General features: G+C 46.6%; 1 pseudogene across 1 annotated transcript; it reads left to right on the top strand.

Moving 5' to 3' along the window:
- The first annotated feature begins 446 nt into the window (after nt 1-446).
- Nucleotides 447-15435, top strand: LOC310890817 (zinc finger CCCH domain-containing protein 11A-like; annotated as a pseudogene). Its single transcript has 11 exons — nt 447-500; nt 729-848; nt 1631-1754; nt 2199-2402; nt 2929-3048; nt 3557-3637; nt 4054-4164; nt 4903-4965; nt 5224-5319; nt 6109-6248; nt 15424-15435. The product of its transcript is annotated as a zinc finger CCCH domain-containing protein 11A-like (transcript).
- Nucleotides 15436-16681: the final 1246 nt, after the last annotated feature.

A 16681-nucleotide genomic window follows, 5' to 3' on the forward strand; every position in this document is an offset into this window, starting at 1 on the left:
CTGTAGAAGTTACTCGTAGCCATAGTTGATCATTGCCTTGCATGTATGATCAGGTGGTTTTTGAAGAAGTGACTCCCTTTTCAGGCTTCCGGATGTGCTCCAAGGCATATTATTGAGGACGTGGAAGAGAACACTTGCTGACAAAGCTCCTGGCAGCTTTACAGAACTTTAGTTTAATATTGTGTTAGTTCCCGTAACAGCTGATTTCAAGGCATTGCTCTCCTCAAGAGACTAATTTGATGAACAGAAGAAAGCTGGAAAAATGCTTGTTACTCATTATTTTTCACTTGTTGGTACTTTGTTTAGGGTTACTTTTAAAAAGAAGATTTCACTGATCACAAGCCAGTGGAAGACTTTCAGCCCAAGCAAGGGTGAAGACAGCTCTCTCCAAGAGCAGAGGAAGTCCCTGTGGAGAGAACCCGAGCTTGTTATCAGAACTTGTCGGCATGTCTAAACAAGGAGACGATTGCTACTTCTATTTCTATTCTACCTGTACCAAGGTATGGCTGGGTTTCTTTTGCTTTGCTTTGCTTTGTTTTTTTTTTTTTTTTTTTTTTTTTTTTTCATTTTTTTCAGGAAGGGGTAGAGTAGGAGGAGGAGGCACACTGGTCTTTGGTTAACGTGATAACCAGATAGATTCTGAATTCAATCGTAGCAACCTGAGGCAGTAGCATGGACGTTTTTGAGGCTGTACTATATTTTCCTTGTTGGTTTCCTTTTGGTTACAGGGAGACAACTGTTCCTTCCGCCACTGTGAAGCTGCTCTGGGGAACGAGACAGTCTGCACGCTGTGGCAGGAGGGTCGTTGTTTCAGGAATGTCTGCCGATTCAGACACATGGAAATCGATGTGAGTGCCTAAAGATGTGTTCTCAAAATAAATCAACAAAAGCATTTTTCAGTGCTGTAGGTGTGCTGATTGTGCTTTTGCAGGACAGAGTCCTTTGCTTTGGAATTACACTGGTTTCTGTTAGCAGGGGAGGGGGTGGGAGGAAGGAGAGGGAAATAAAATCAATGCCTTAGGTATGTCTTAGCAAGATTTTCTTTTATTAGACGCCGACAGTATTTTCTCAACAGATGCAGAATAACCGCTAACTAGACTGCTAAAAGCTGCTGGAGCAGGGGGGTAATAAACAGGCTGTACTAGCCTCCTGAGAGCAGGCTTGATAATGATCTATCAGGTCTCTTGTGTCCCGGAGTCCTTCAGATAATGCTGTTCTAGCTGCCTGGGCTAGGAAGCAGTGGGGAAAGTTAAAGGTGCAGAAGAACGAAGTCTCCGAGAAGTAGTTCTGGATAGAGTTAACGTAGGCAATTTAAGATGTTCTTTTTCCCTCTGAATAATCCTAGTATAATCCTGGGTGTATTAGTTTAACCCACCCTAAACTGATGTCTGAGAGTGCCTGTCTTCTCAAACTGAATGATGACAAGGCTAAACGTGCATAGTGGTTACAGCTTCTGCAAACTTTGTGAATATGCCCGGAAATACTATACTTCCGTGATAAACTGACCTTTGGAATGATGTTTCAGCACTGTATTGTGACAGCCCTATCGCTGTCGTGACCTGGAACTGTGCATCTCTTTGCAAACCTTAGGTGCATGTTATCACGAGCTTGTCTTTCTTTCTGTCTTCAGAAAAAGCGCGCTGAGATTCCCTGCTACTGGCAGAAGCAGCCAGTAGGCTGTCAGAAAGCCAACTGTGCTTTTCATCACGCAAAGGGACGTTACATCGATGGCGTCTTCTTACCACCAAGCAAGAGTGAGTTTAGGTCCTTTTTCTTTAAGTATTGAAGAATTAATTTTGCATATTACTTAGTGGGTGCCAATAGTGTAGGAGACATCAGGTAACCGTTCATTTGTGAGTGCAGGAAAAGGTCTGCAGTCCTAGGTGGTCAGCTAAACCGAGTGTACTGCTGCTGTACTGCTGGTATTTGTTTTCTGCTTTCATGCTCAGCTTCTCTCTGCTTTGTGTGATATTTGCCTTGCAGTTTGCTTTCTGTTGTTTCGTCTTCTGCTGGGTGGCAGGGAGATGTGTTGTTGTTTGAAGGCAAGTCATTGTTCACGGTGTAAACAGTGGCGGGATGGGCAAAAGGAGATGCTGCATTCATTGCCTGTGCAGGTTATCTGCCTTAGCTACCATCTTCGTGCATTGTGGTCAAAGTTTTAAACTGCCATATTACTGATGATCCTCCTCTTCCTCTAGCTACACTGCCAAGTCCGCCTGAGTCCGCGGACGATGATTTGAAAGTGGCTCAGATGTCACTGCAGCAAAACAAACTTTCTGTCCAGTCCAATCCCTCTCCATAGCTAAGGCGGGTGATGAAAGTGGAAAACTCGGAAAATGTCCCAAGCCCTACACACCCTCCAGTTGTAATCAATGCTGCAGATGATGATGAAGATGATGATGGTGAGCATGGTTTGGTTCCTGGAAGGAATTTGTGCTGTAAATGATTGTGTAAGTCTTTGGTTCTTGGAAGGAATTTGTGCTGTAAATGAATGTATAAATCACAGATGACCTGAGGTCTGACTAGCGATAGGGCAGGCAGTCCGCTCAGGTCACTGGTGGCTTTGTCTGGCAGTCAGTGGACAGAACCTGAAATGTTGGAGGAAAGCTTAGAACCACTCTTGGCTTTAGCTGGTCTGTTGTGTAAAGCTCTATGTGAAACTAGGAAGGAAATTCCTTTTTTTTTGTCTGAAGAGTAATATGTCGTGTAGTAGTTAAAGCTGCAGAGAGAATCTAGAGTCCTAGATGTTTTGTCCTAGGGTAGTCTACTTACGAGTTCATCAGGTCAGTGTAGCTGTATTAAAAAAAAAAAAAAAACAAAAAAACCCCAACTTTTTTATAGGAACCATGGACTGAAGTGTCATTGCATGAGCTACATAATCACGAACAATCTGGCCTATGCATAACTGAATAGATTTTTCCCCTTCAGACCAGCTTTCTGCGGAAGGAGAAGAAACTAAAACTCCCGTCCAGCAACCAGCTGAGGAAGGCCAAAATGGATTACGGATGATTTCCACTCGGAAAGCCAGTGCTACTACTGCTAAACAAGGTATTCCAGCACCTGTAGTAGGATAAATCGGCAGGATAACTTGACAATTAACTCAAAAGCAATGTGGCGTAAAAACACAACAGAATGTAGGGGTGCTGAATGGACTCGGTTATTTCCATGATCTCATTTCTCCCTGATACCATCATGTGCCCATTGGGTCAGAAAGTTGAACTGCTTTTCTTTCCTTTTGGAGAACAAAACAGGGTCACAGCATGGAGTTTAAATGGCTGCACGTGCAGCCTGGCAACCACTGTTGAAAGCCATATCTAACGATAGAGGGATCTAATATCACGTAAATGGATTAAAATTAAAACTACAGTTTTTACCCTGAAGGGTGAAAGGAGGGGCAAAATGCCATTGATTCTATGGTTGTTTCACTTGTGAGGAGTGTTGACAGGCTTTATTCTAAATACTTCTGAAAGTTCCTGAGCACTAAGAAGCCTGAGGATCTGTGGTCCTCAGTGAGTGCCTCTAAGCCTTAGTCTCATTAACTGTTTTCTGTTTTCAGAGGACGGTCTGAATTTTGGAATAAAAACACTTGAAGAAATCAAATTGCAGAAAATGAAGGAAAAAACTAAGAGACACGGTGGTGAGTTAATATTCCCTGCTTCCTTACCCGGTTCACCTTCATCCTGTGTGATGATTTTTCTTTCAAAAAAAACCTCTTCCAGTAATACCGGGTAGCTGGCTATGCTTTGGTGAATCCAACTATTTTGCCAAAGAAGTGAAATTTGATTGGCTTCAGAATGGCAGGTGATGGTGGCTGGGAGCTGCTTGAGGGATAGACTTCCATGTTTAGCTGGGGGCATCGAGCAACCTGATTCTCAGCCAGCTGGTATTCTAGATGGGAATTCCAAGGGCAACCAGAGGCAAACTAGTCACCTCTCTTATTTGCATGCTCTGGTCACTGTATGTTTGACAGTAATGAATAATTAAAGTTTTTTGTTCTTCGTGATAGTTTTTTCTGTTTGGTAAACTTCCTTATGTTTTGCTTGCTCTGAGCAGAAGGTCCTTCAAGATCTTCTCTTCCTCCCGTCGATTCTATGATTTTTCCTGCTCCGGAAAAGGAAAATGTCCGGACAGTGGTGAGAACTGTGACACTGTCTACAGAGGAAGGTAATAATTCATGCTTTTGTTTTGATTTCATTACTCCTAAACTGGAAGGTTAAGCAAGAAGGAAGGCAATTCACCCCTGTTAGCCTCCTGGTGCTGCCGCCTTCTGTTCAAAACATGCTTTTATGCTGAAAGTCCCTGGTTGTACTGGAAAGCTTTGGTGCTCAGGTTAAGTGCAGTAGCAGGAGAAAGAAAAAAATGTGTCAGCATGCAAATAGGGGGATAACTGAAAAACAGGAGAGTAACGAGAAGAAAGAGCTCTAGAGGACAGTGCTATGTAAGAAGCAATTTCTGAAGCTTTAAAGAGGCTGACAGTGGCACGTGTGGACAGTAGTGCGATAGGAGTCTGTGTATAAATTATATTGTTTAGAGTTGTGCAAATTCCTTTGAAAGGGAAAGAAGTGAAGAAGTACTTCTACCCATAGACATTCACCTTAGAAAGGAATATTTCTCAGCATTTGTACCTAATAATATTCTGCTTGCTTATGCAGCTCTGTTCTGCACAAAGTATAGCTGTCAAGCAGACTCAGATTCATTCTCGACTACATTCAGCTGGAATTTGAGGCAAACACTGAGACTATGGATACTTTTTCTAAGTTAATTATAGTTGAAATATGAGTTTGTGTGGTTTAGCTGTCAAAACAGTGCCTTGCTGGGTTTTTTTTGGACATGGGCTAACAGTATACTATTTCTATTGGCTACTGGTTTCTATGAAATAGAAAAATTTTACTTTTGTTTTAGGGGAGGAACCTGTGGTTCGACTAGATCTTGCTGAGAAACAAGGAAAACGGAAAGCCTCCGTGGGTAAGAACTTTTTATGAGCTGTTATTTAGGTGCCGCCTTCTCTATATGACTGCATTGAAGAGTATTTTTGACGTATGAGAGGAAAATGCGTTGCAGTGGAGATCTGTGTTGACTGCAGAAATGGCAAAAAAACCATTTAGCAGCTGAAAGGCAATTTTATGAAAATATGCTTGAAAAATAGAAGCTTGTGGTTGACTGTTCTCAAATCTTCCTGCAAAGAAATGTTCTTAAAATATTCCTTGTTTTCTCTGTCTGAAGCTGATGTAAGCGCCCTTCCGGTGAAGCGCAGCCTTGCTGAAAGGCTGGGGAAGAAGGTGGAGGTTCCGGGAAATGCTGACAAAGCACCAAAGAGAGGTACAGCTACTAAACAGGCATCTGGATGTGATTCACGGGTTTTGTAGTTAGGCTTTCTGTTTGTCCTTTTCCTGCGATGTTTCTTTTTGCATGTTGGCTGAGGTCTTAATCACTGGGATTCAAAGTTACCTTTCCTGCCTTGTTTTTGAATGTGAACACAAAGTTGACGTTTATGCAGCCTCCCTAATTTGGTCTTTTTCTGTTTTGCAGTTCAAGTTCCCAAGTCTGTGAAGGAGAGGCTAGGATTACCTTCTCAACGGACTAGTACTGCGAAAGGTAACAACTGGCTATTAAATATACTTTCTCCTTCTTCCTTTCCGTGAACTTAGACCGTTTTCATACAGCCCTAAAAAGGAATTCAAATGAAAACAAAGAACTGATTCCTCTTGCTCGAGTGCTGAAGCTCTTCTGACAGCCACTATCAGAAATCTGGCTCTAGGTGTGTGTTTATTTTCCGCTTGTGCCTTGTCAAGGTTTTAAGCTGCTTCTGTGAACCATCATATACAATTAGAATAGAGCCACTGCCGGGAGCAGGAATTTGAAATGCAGTCTGAAAAAGTAATCAAGTAAACTAGCATTTCTGTGTAGCAACTCTCTCTGGATAGGGCTGGTCTTCAAAATACAACAAGTGGCTCAGAGGAGGAGGAGAATGTTAGGCTATTGTCCTAAGATGCGTTATTGGGAACGCTCAGGCTTAGTTTTCCTTAGTACTGTGACAAATTTTGGAGACTTAAACTATTGTTGGACTCTCTTTAAATGTTGGCGCTTCTCATTTCTTGATGATGACAGGGAAGGCTGCTAAGCCAAAGGGAGAGGTCCATGTGAAAACACTGGAGGAAATCCGTCGTGAGAGAGCTCTTCAGAGACGAGAATGTCAAGCCAAAGCCCAGGCTGAATGGCATGGTAAAACCAAAGATCCCAGCGCAGGGGCAAAAATTGAGGGTGAGCCCAAGAAGCAGAGCGTGCTCACTCTTTCCGGGCCCAGCAAAGTGCAGTCGAAGGAGCCGGCAGGTAAAGCCAAGCCAGAAGGAGAAGTGCGTGTTAAAACCCTGGAAGAAATAAAGCGCGAGAAAGCTCTGCGGATGCAGCAGAGTGGAGAAAATGTGCCAGCTCCCCCAGCACAACCTGGACCTGCCCCAGCCGGGCAGAAATCGTTATGGAACACAAAGCTATCAGGTAATAAGATGCTTTAATACCTGCCCCGGTGAGGTGCTTCCCATATTGAGCAAGTTCCGTTTGCTCAGGATCTGCTTTGCTTTTTCCTTCAATGCAGAGGATAAAAGAGTTTAAGGCTGCAAAGTTCAAAGGCAAAGAAGGGCCAGAACATGCAACCATGTCTGTTTTCGTTAATTACGTGATGGTATTCTGTATTTCCCACTAGAAAATTAACACATTGAGGGGCTTTTTAGTCTAATTTTGGTATTCTGTTTTTTTCTGCCATCTGTTTATGGTATGAAGTCCTCCCTGCGTTGAGTTCAAGTTCACCTTCCTCTTTGGCATGTGTTGCTTAACTTGACACGTGTATGTGTTTGTAAAGCATGCTTCAGCGTCTTAATGTGGGGGGCCAGTTTCTGTCAAAAATGACAGAGGATCAAAGGCCTCGTTGTTAAGATTATATCAACTTTGTAAAATGAGATTGTGTGAGGGAGATAAGGAGGGCTTAAAGGCTGCATGCACTGCACATTGTAGCCTTTCTCTCTGTCTCATGGGACACGAGGAAATAAACACACAAAGAAAACAAGTACCCAGCTTTCTTTCGTTTCTTCTCCTGCCAGCCAGATGTTAGGTCAGGAATGGGAGACTAGAATATGACTCTACAAATTTGGATTTTGTAGAACAACTTAATAGATTTTGTGGGACATCACTGCAGGGGAGAGGAAGCTGGTACAACAGTTGCATACACTCTCTTGTCTTACTATACCTGCTGCTTTTCCTTTCCTAGAGGGAGCAAGACTTTAAATACAAAAGCTGTCAACATTTGTGAATCTTACTAGACTTCATACAACGTCTTAGAGTATTGCTTGCACTTGGGATCGCTCTGTGTCTGAGTTTCCCTCGTCCTGGATTATGATTTACTGTAGCTATTCAGTTCCTTTGTTCCTTTGTATGGATTGTTGGTAGACGGAGTTTACTATGTGGAAGATATTGCTGAGAATCCAGGCAATGGCAGTGTAATTCTGCTGGCCAAATACAGTTAACTGTGTAGACGGGCCGTGGAAATGAGGAAGAGAACGTGGATTTTTCATGAGGCAGAGCAAGACTGTATCAGTTCTCTCTTCCTTTTACTCTAGCCAACTTTAACATGTTTGCGAAGCCTTGGGATGGGAAAGTCGCTTCCCCCAAGAAGAAGGCACTGAAACGTAAGGCACCTGGCAGTTTTCCCTCTGCTGTAGCAGCTGTGAAGCCACGGACTGCCTCTGACGCTGACACAATGGGACCTCCAGCCAAAAAAGCAGCTATGGTAAGGACAGGGGCTAATGCAGAAATGGATCCCTTGTAAAATTTACACCCTCCTCTAGGAGAAAAGATGGAAAACTCAAAAGTTCTACAGGCTTTCTGTTTCCTTTTAAATCCAGTAGCTGCCTACAGAATTCTTGTAGTACCCTTCCATATTTATTAGATTAATGGCACTATTTACTTAGTCCTCTGTGATTCTGTGATTTCTCTGGTGTGGAGGATTTTGTCCATTAATGCTGTGTTCTTAAAAGACACAAGATCATTAGTAACCTCCAAGTGAATATTAACTTTCTTCAGGAGCACCTTGGTTTTGTATTTTGGCTAAGGCTCCGCAATGCCAGAGGAGAAGCAGCATGGAGGAAAAAGCTAGTAAGGAATCTTTTACCCATGAGTCCTAAATGCTGTTTTGCTGCTTTCTAGGCTGTTCCAGCCACGCTGGAGCACGTCCCAGCCACCAGACTTGAAGAAAATCCCCAAAACAGGTGATGACCACAACTTGTTCTTTTTCTCAATCGGTGTATATCCCCAGTGAAACATAAGTTCTGTCACACGTGGGGAAAAAAGGAGGGTTCTGAGATAATTAAAGCCCAAATCCATCAGAGGAATAAGTCACGTGAAATGACTTTCTAGCAGCTAGCAGGAATGCTTAATTAGACTTACTTTCTTTAAATGCTGCAAGTCGGTACAGCTTTCCAGTGACTTCTTGCTCTGTCTGAATACCTAAATGAGGATGAGGTGAAGTTCTCCTACTTCCTCGTGAGGTGATAAATGATGAGTAGTGTCCTCTGCCTTTTGGTCCTCAAGAATGCCACCCGAACAAACATACAAGGTGACAAGAGTGCAGGGAGAGCAGAGGGAAGTGATGGCTGCAGATCAGCTTCCTGTAGTGGGGAGCAAACTCTGCTGAGTGTGCCGTGGGAAAAATGACTAACTTAGCAAACAGATATTTGCAGATGGAGACTTCTTAACATTTTTACAGGAAAATTAAGCAAGGTGGCAAAGTGCCTCTTGCTACAACAATTGAACCATCTTTGCTAGACTCCAGGTGCTCTGGCTTCACAGAGAAACCCCCAAACTGAAAAATGTACCTGCTAATATATTGGGCTCTAAATGTCGCCCTGGGTTAATTGAATAACAATCCCTGGGTAAGATTGAAGTGCAGGAGGGGTTGGCTACGGTTTTAAGAGCCGGTTTGCAGAAAAGGGATTTCCCGTTAAGAAATGGCATATACTGATTGTTCTCTTCCTTGCTCTGCCAAGACCTGAAGCACATCTTGGAAGCCAGGCAGAATCTGTGGAGCCAATGGAGTTCTCAAGCTCGACTTCAGCTTCTTCCCAGCTAGAAGAAGCAAGGACACGCCGGCTGAGTTCCACAGGCAACGCGCCCGTATCTGTAGACGAGGATTTAGAGACGCTACTTTGGGAACTCTCAGACGGCATACTGGAAGCCGAGCTCGACTTGGACCCAGGGAAGGATGAGGATGACCTCCTCCTTGAGCTTTCCAAGATGATTGATGATTGAACTGCATAGTCCTATGGTATATTAAAAAAACAAAAAAAAACAAAAAAAAAACAACTCTTCTTCTTGTTGGATACCCCGAGGTGATCCTTTTTCTAACTGAGGCTTTGCAATGAGACTTAAAGCACAGTTGGAACTGGTAGAAATTGGCAGGATCTGCACTCAGTTGTCCTAAGTTTCCCTGCTGGTCAGAGTTAAGGTCTTGTGCATGGTTCCGTAACTATAGGTGGCTACCTTTGATATCAAGAGGACAAAGCACTTGTTTCTTTTGGCACAGAAAGATGTCCATCGGCACGCTGTGGTGGCTGTGAATTGACGTAGTGATGGAGCGATGCTCTGAAGGCTTAAACGGAAAGCTTCTTCCTTCCGCCCCCCCTTGGCACAGCTCGATGTTGGGCACATTGTGAAGCCTGGGTGTTCTGATTTCTCGGACAGTTGATACCCAAATCCCGGAGTTACTATGTCAACTCTTGACTTTTATTTGTGTATGCCATTGTTTTGACTGTAATCTTTTCAGATGATGAAGCTGTAGGGGCGGGAGGGAGCAGAATAATTATTCTAGCGTTGTGGACCAAACATGCTGCCAGGAGTGGTGGTGGTGGGGTCAGCCCACCCGGCCTTACTTTCAATTATCAGGGATGATAAAATGGTGTGAAAAGCAGCAGCTCTGCGATACGGCTACGCTACCCCCACTCCCTTCTCTTGTGCTGTACCAAAGTTCCCCCAAGCTTTGGTTGGTGCTTTTTGCTGGTGACAGTAGGACTCCAGGGCGAGTAGTCGGGACTCTCCTGCAGTAACTGGGTCAATTAAGGGTTGGTTTAAGTGCCTCCTGGTTTTTAAAATTGCTCCCCTGAGCTGCTGGCTCTGCTGCCTGCTACAGCAAATGTTCGGGTGCCATCAGCGTCGCACTTGGGCGTGGGCACTGACTCTGCGGAGGAGAGCTGAGGCTCGGGTGTATTGTGTACCCTGCCGCCAGTGATCGTTTTCCCCTAGCAGATCTATTTTGAATTATTTCCCTAAATTTTAGAGGAACTTTAGGCTCTTTGTGCTATGATTTGTGAAGCTGTAGGGGCCCTCAGGCATTTGCTGCTGGCAGAGGAAAACCGCTTGTCGAATTTGTTGTAAATACTTTCTGTTTGGACAACAACGCCTGTGTGTGTGTGTGTGTGTGTGTGTGTGTGTACGTGCGTGCTTTGATGACCCCCTGCGACGCCCCAGCTCCGCGAGGGAAGCTTTGAAGCGGCTCTGGGAAAACCTCTGCGGAAGAAACTGCTGCTGGCGACTTGCGGAAAACGGACTCCACAATCAGTGAGATTGTAAAGTAGGTATGTTTATTCAGCGCTGGGCAGCACGGGAGGTCGTGGGCATGAAGATTGATGACTCTTCCTCGTCACCGCTAGTTGACCTCTTGTCTTTGCACAGACTCAGTTGCTCCTTGGCTCTTGTCCACCTGCAGGACCAGTTTCTCCCAGTTTCTTAAGATAGGCTCGCTCTCTTATTAGGAGACTGACCTTGGTAAGGGGCCCAAGGCTTCTTGCTTTAGTTAATTGGCACAATGCACCATAGTTAGCAAAGACACTAAGTAGCATCCTAGTTTAATGCCGTCAGCGCTCTATCTCTACTTGATAAGATTCTCCTAACTCCCTCTCTCACTGGAGCCCACGCAGCCCTCCGTCCTGCCGAAGGACTTCACGGGGACTTCTGCCGGCTCCGGGTGCCCGCACACAGACAGAAATGTCTTTGAGAGAAAACAATCAGGAGGAGGAGAGCTCAGAGACTGCGGCCGGCTTCGGCCACCTTCCCCTCGCTTTCCCTCTCCGTGTTCAAACCGAGCACTGTTCTGCCGTCAACCTTCGCTGCCTCTGCCCGCGGCGCTGGGCTTTCGCGTGTGCCATTGCTCCTCTACATATTTTATCCTTCCTTTTGTAAGGAATGGTCCAGCAATTCGTGTCACTAAGGGATTTGAAGGGTTAACATCGAGGCCCGGGTCTAGGTGATAAGAGAACAAAGGGGTTTTTAGGGAAAAGTGCTGACTACTGCAGGGGATGTTGCTAGAGTTTCTGAAATCCGGCGCAGAGGCTCCCAAACGAGGAGGAAGGGGGAGATGAAGGACAATTGAAGGACAAAAGCCTGGGAGGAAGACAACCAGCATTCAGCCCGAGCAAGCCCCGAGAGACCACCAGAGACTGATACGCAGGCGCCCCTGGGAGGGGTTTCGGATTCCGGAAACCAATTCTAATAACCCTGCCTCTTCTCGAAGTAGTAATGAATATGTATTAGCCTGGGAGCATCAAAACCAGCCGCCTTACGTAACAGGTGTGCGTCCTGGGGGAGCAGAGACTCCCGGCGCACCCAGCGCTGCTTGCTTGCCTCTATTCGTTTAATAAATTGTAAACTTTGATTGTAATCCTATTTGGATTTATAACAGCCATTTATAACACTTTTTATATTTGTATTTTATTTAAGGCTGTCTTGCCCCCCTCCCCCCCCCAGCCTCGCTGCTCACCAATAAAGCTGGCGCAGGGACTCCTGCCTGCGACCATAGAGACGCGGTCCTCCCGGCCTGCTAGAGCGGCCCCCCACGCTCCTCCAGCATCCCAGCGTCCCTTGTGCGCTCCCGCCCGGCCTCAGGGGCTTCCGGAGGCGGCCCAGCAGGGGCAGCGGGAGCAGCGAGGCGGCGGCAGACATGGCGTACCGCGGGCAGGACCAGAAGGTGCAGACGGTGATGGTGCAGCCCATCGTAGCCTTCCTGCGGCCGGGGAGCGACGGGGGAGCGGGTGGGGGGCGGCCCGGGCCTCAGGGGTCTCGGCCCGGACCTTGAGGCCTTGTCCCGGGGCCCTGGGGCCTCGTTGCAGGGTTTGAGGCCTTGTCTTGAGGCCTTGTCCCGGGCCTGGAGCTCTTGTCCCCGTGCTGAGCCCTTCACGCAGTGCCCCAGAACCTCATCTTCCGCTACCTGCAGAGCGTGAGTAGCGCGGGGAGAGGACGGGGAGGGGATGGGGATGGGGATTTGGAGGGGGTGGGGGGAGCGGGGAGGGTCCGGGGATCTCCCTCGCTGAGTTTTCGGCTCCCACCCGTTGCTCGGGGCAGGTTTGTGGGGAATGGAGAGCTGTGCGGCGTGCTGGTGGGTACAAGGAGCTGCTGCGCAGCCCGGCGTTTCCCCCTCGTGTTAACGGGAGTGGGATCGTGCAGCCGGGCGTGCAGGAGTGTTCCCTTGTGACTGGAAACGTGTCCTTCAGCAAACGTGTAGTATTCACCCAGTCATATAAGACTCTAAAATGTCAGACTGTTAATTGAAACTGCCCCTGAGAGTTGCTCCTTGGAGTTTTTGGGAGCTCTAGCGGCTATGGTTAGCGGGTATTTCTGAACACACGAGAGAGAACAAAACTGCTCGCGGTGTTTGTGTTCCAATTTACTCTCCTCCTTCGTTCTGCAGAGCTCGAGGATCCAGGTGTGGCTGAGCAAGTGAACGTGCGGATAGAAGGCTGCATCATCGTGAGTGTCAGCACGACCCCACGTTACATCGTTAGTTTGTTTTCCCTCATTCACAATCCTATTTTTTCTTGTCAAGAAAAACTAGCCCAAGGGAAAAAAGAAATCGTGCTTCTCTAACAATTAGTCTTCGTTGTCCAGCCTGGGTCAGCACAGCTGACGATGGTTCGTGTTGTTGCTGAACTAATTGCCACTGTTGCCGATTTCTAGGGCTTTGACGAGTACGTGAATTTGGCGCTGGACGACGCAGAGGAGATTCACTCCAAGGCAAAATCAAGGAAACAGCTGGGTGTGTCGTGTGTCTGTGCAACCCGAGTGACGCGCGGTCTGAAACCTGCCCGGGTGAGCCTTCTAGGTAGCAGCACTGAGACGTACCAACCGTGTGACGAGCCTTGCTGTTGAAGTTCAGTGAGCAATTCCTGGCTACATCTCTGTCCCTGATGATTTTTGAGCTGCTGATTTTGCTGGATGAAGGAGAATCTGTCCCTGCCTGAGACCAGTTCTGGTCTTTGAAACGTGTAATACCAGGCGGCCTGCACTCTGCATGATGGGCAAAACCCTGCTCAACCACACAAAACACTTTCTGAAAACACGAGATTATTCTCAGGTTCTGGGCTCTCTCTAATCCCCTCTTTCCCTTCTCTTTGCTGCAGGCTGGATCGTGTTAAAAGGGGACAACATCACTCTTCTACAGAGCGTTTCTAAGTAGAATTTGCCATCCTTAGAACAAAGGTGGCTGCCGTGCTGCGGAGTGACTGAGTGCCAGGGGAACGCGGCCCACTGGTAGATAGGAAGTTATTTGTAACTGGGGTTGCATGCTGAGGTCAAAAGTCTTTCCTTTGTGGGAGCGAGTTGTTTGTAGCTTGAAACAATACGTGATGTATTTCACAAATAGCCATTTTTCACATTAACTGTAAATGTAAACCACAAATCTGCCTGTTTTCAGTCTCTTCCTTCTGTGAATGGAGAAGGAGGAGAAATATAGAAGCGTGGGCTTTTCCTTTTGCTGTGGATCTGATAAGTTTCGATAACGCTATGTGCTTTCTTGACCATTACATCTGCGTTATGTGGCCAGGGTGGACTCGTTCAGGGCACGGAAGCCCCACACAGTCCTTGAGCTAGCAGGGTGCTAAGGAGGGTGTTGGAGATTTTGCATACAATTGCAGCCCTTTGTTGCTGCAGTGACAGGTTCCTCAGATTCTTTCTAAACAGGGTTTAGCTTGTTGAGAATCTTTTTGGGAGTGTTTATTGTGGATCAGTCAGTAAAAGTATCTTAGTGGGCCCGTGAGGGATTTGGGGCTGTGGTGCAGTAACCCAGTGTTTACAAGTGTTACTGCTATGCATGCTTGTCCAATAACGTCTCCAGATCAGAGAGTGAGAGCGGGCAACTGGTTTGGATTAAATCTGTCACTTCTTGCTGCTTTGGACAGAGCCTGTAGATTAAACCCTTGTGCTGTTCAATAAGCTGGGGTATCAGATGTGTCGGTTGGGTTTTTATCATTTGATTTATTTTTTTTATCCGTTTGGAGATCTGTCTTTTCTATTTAAGTTTCCCCAAGAGAGCTGAGTTGCTTGATGCATCGACCAAAGAGAAGTTCCCCGGCTGACTTGGGACAGCCAGTCCCCTCGTTTTTCTGATCACAAAAAAAAAAAAAAAAAAAAGAAAAAGAAAAAAATCGAAGAAGAAAAATTTTGACTGTAACTGTAACTCAGAAACTAAGATTACCTAAATGGAGAGAAATGAATTTTGATGCACAGGCTGTGCTAGAAATCTGTTAATCAGCATTCAGTTTTTCAAAACTTCAATTTGTGTATCATCATCATGAAAATTAATAAATTCAAGGTGGGAGATCCTTTCCTGAAAGGGAAGGACAGAAATACGAGTCTTGCTGTGGGGCCTACCCAGCGCAGTTCTGCCATTCTGAGAAGTAATACGTCAGGAGTGTCACAGCAGACGTTCCCAGGAAGAAACCTTTGAGGGGCAGCGTGACACACTTGATTGGCTAAAGCAGCTTCAGCTGGACAGCCTGCTGCCGGGATGGGTAATTCTAAGTTGTGTTCAAGTTGCTGAGTTCCTTTCAGCATGTAGTAAAGATGTAACGTGCCGATGTCGTTTGGGAACAGGAGGCATTACGTGTCACCAGCAGTGGGCACGTAGGGAACAAAACAGTATCTTACGAGGTCCTCCACATCTGCCTTTCATTTTGTCCTTGGTTTGCCAGCTGGAGCTTTCAGGAGGTGAGGAAGGAGGCTGTCCCAGTGAATAGTTCAGGTGTTGCAGGGTATTTGTGATGCAGTGCTTGTAAAATTTACCTGCCCGCATCTCCTGTTACAGGCAGCCCCCCGTGGGCCCTGTGAGATGGGGAGCTGCTGCCCGGGGTTAGGCCCAAGGTGCCCTGTCAGGCCCAGGGCCGCCCTTCCCCTTCCCCTCGCCCTGCCCTTCCCTCCCGCTCCTCAGCCCTTGCTCAGGCCTTTTGGGCCGTCTGGCCGTCCGTCTGTCCATCCATCCGGCCGTCTGGCCGTCCATCTGGCCCTGTGTCCCTCCATCCCACCGCCCTGCCCCGTCCCTGCCGTCTCCCTAGGGAAGCAAAGAGTCCCTGGGCTGCCTTCAGGGGGGAGGTTCTGCTCAGGAAATTAAAGCTTCCCCCTTAACGGGCGCCTTGCAAGTTATTTCGAGTTCCAACCTTCTGCCTTCCTTTCGTAGCAGTGCCTCTGAGGGGTGCGCTGTAAGGTAGCCGTCATCTGGCGCGCTGCTCCTGCGTTTCCCAAAGGAACTGCCTTCGGGATCTGACTAACTCTGGATGCACGCGGTTGTCACCTTAATTTCTCCGTTAGTTTGCTGAAAACAACCCGCTTGGGTGACCTTTGTGTTTGTTTCTTCAAACTTGGATCGAGGAGGTCTCTGTTTCCTTATGTTGATGTTCACGACGAAAGTGCAGAAGGGATGCTTACTGTTGCCCGGGTCAGTCCTGTTGCCAGGATGGGAATGTTTAGCCTACCGGCCCTCTGGTGCTGTTAGGCTGCACTCGGAGTGTGAGCTCTGGGCCTTATTTGGAAAAGACTGCGTTATTTGAGTGTACAAACCCGAGATATTCTGCGGATAGGTGATTCTCAAACCACGTCAGAACCACCGCTGTGACGTGTGCTGGAGTCGGACGCGCGTTTGACTGATCAGGCGGAGCAGGTGAATTGAATTTGTTGCTGGATGGCGAGGTGTTCTGGGGGAAGAGCTAGTCTAAGGAAAACTTCCTCTTACTGCCCCTTCCCATCTCAAATGGCCACTGCCTGGGGAAATTGCTTCTTTATGACATTAACTACAACGTTACAGTGAGGATGAGGAATCATCATTACTCCCATAGTTATTTGCTGCGAGGCCGCAGCGTTGATTTCAGAGATTTAAAAAAAAAAACAACAGGAAAAAGAAAGGAAGTATGTATTCTTTCACATACTCTCTTTTCCCTGAGAGTAAATGTTGTAGCTTCAGCAGTACCCTTCCTCTGGAAACGATTCCCAGTGCCTGCTCAGACACTGGGGAGTAAAATGACAGAACAATGGAGGAGAGCCACCCGATATAAAGAAAGGAAAAAAGGGGTTATGGATGAAGGGAAAGCAACTACATAAAAAATTGGTGCTATCTAAAAATTGGTTAACGGTTTGGGACCTGCAGGTGCTGCCTACACGTGCGTGTGTTGCAGTCGTGCCTGTTGCCACTGCGCAAAATGGAGAGAGCTTCTTTGTCGAATGCAGCATGTTAAAGAATGCGCCATTGCCTGGAAGAAATGCACGGCCTTCCCTCGTGTGGGACTTCTTCCCCATTGATCTGTGGTTTACCTGAAGGTTTACCATAACCTACATAAGTTTCAAAAGCAAGCAAGCAACCAACCAAAAAACAACACCA

Source organism: Anser anser (assembly GCF_964211835.1).
Source record: "Anser anser genome assembly, contig: HAP1_SCAFFOLD_137, whole genome shotgun sequence".
Taxonomy (NCBI): Eukaryota; Metazoa; Chordata; class Aves; order Anseriformes; family Anatidae; genus Anser; species Anser anser.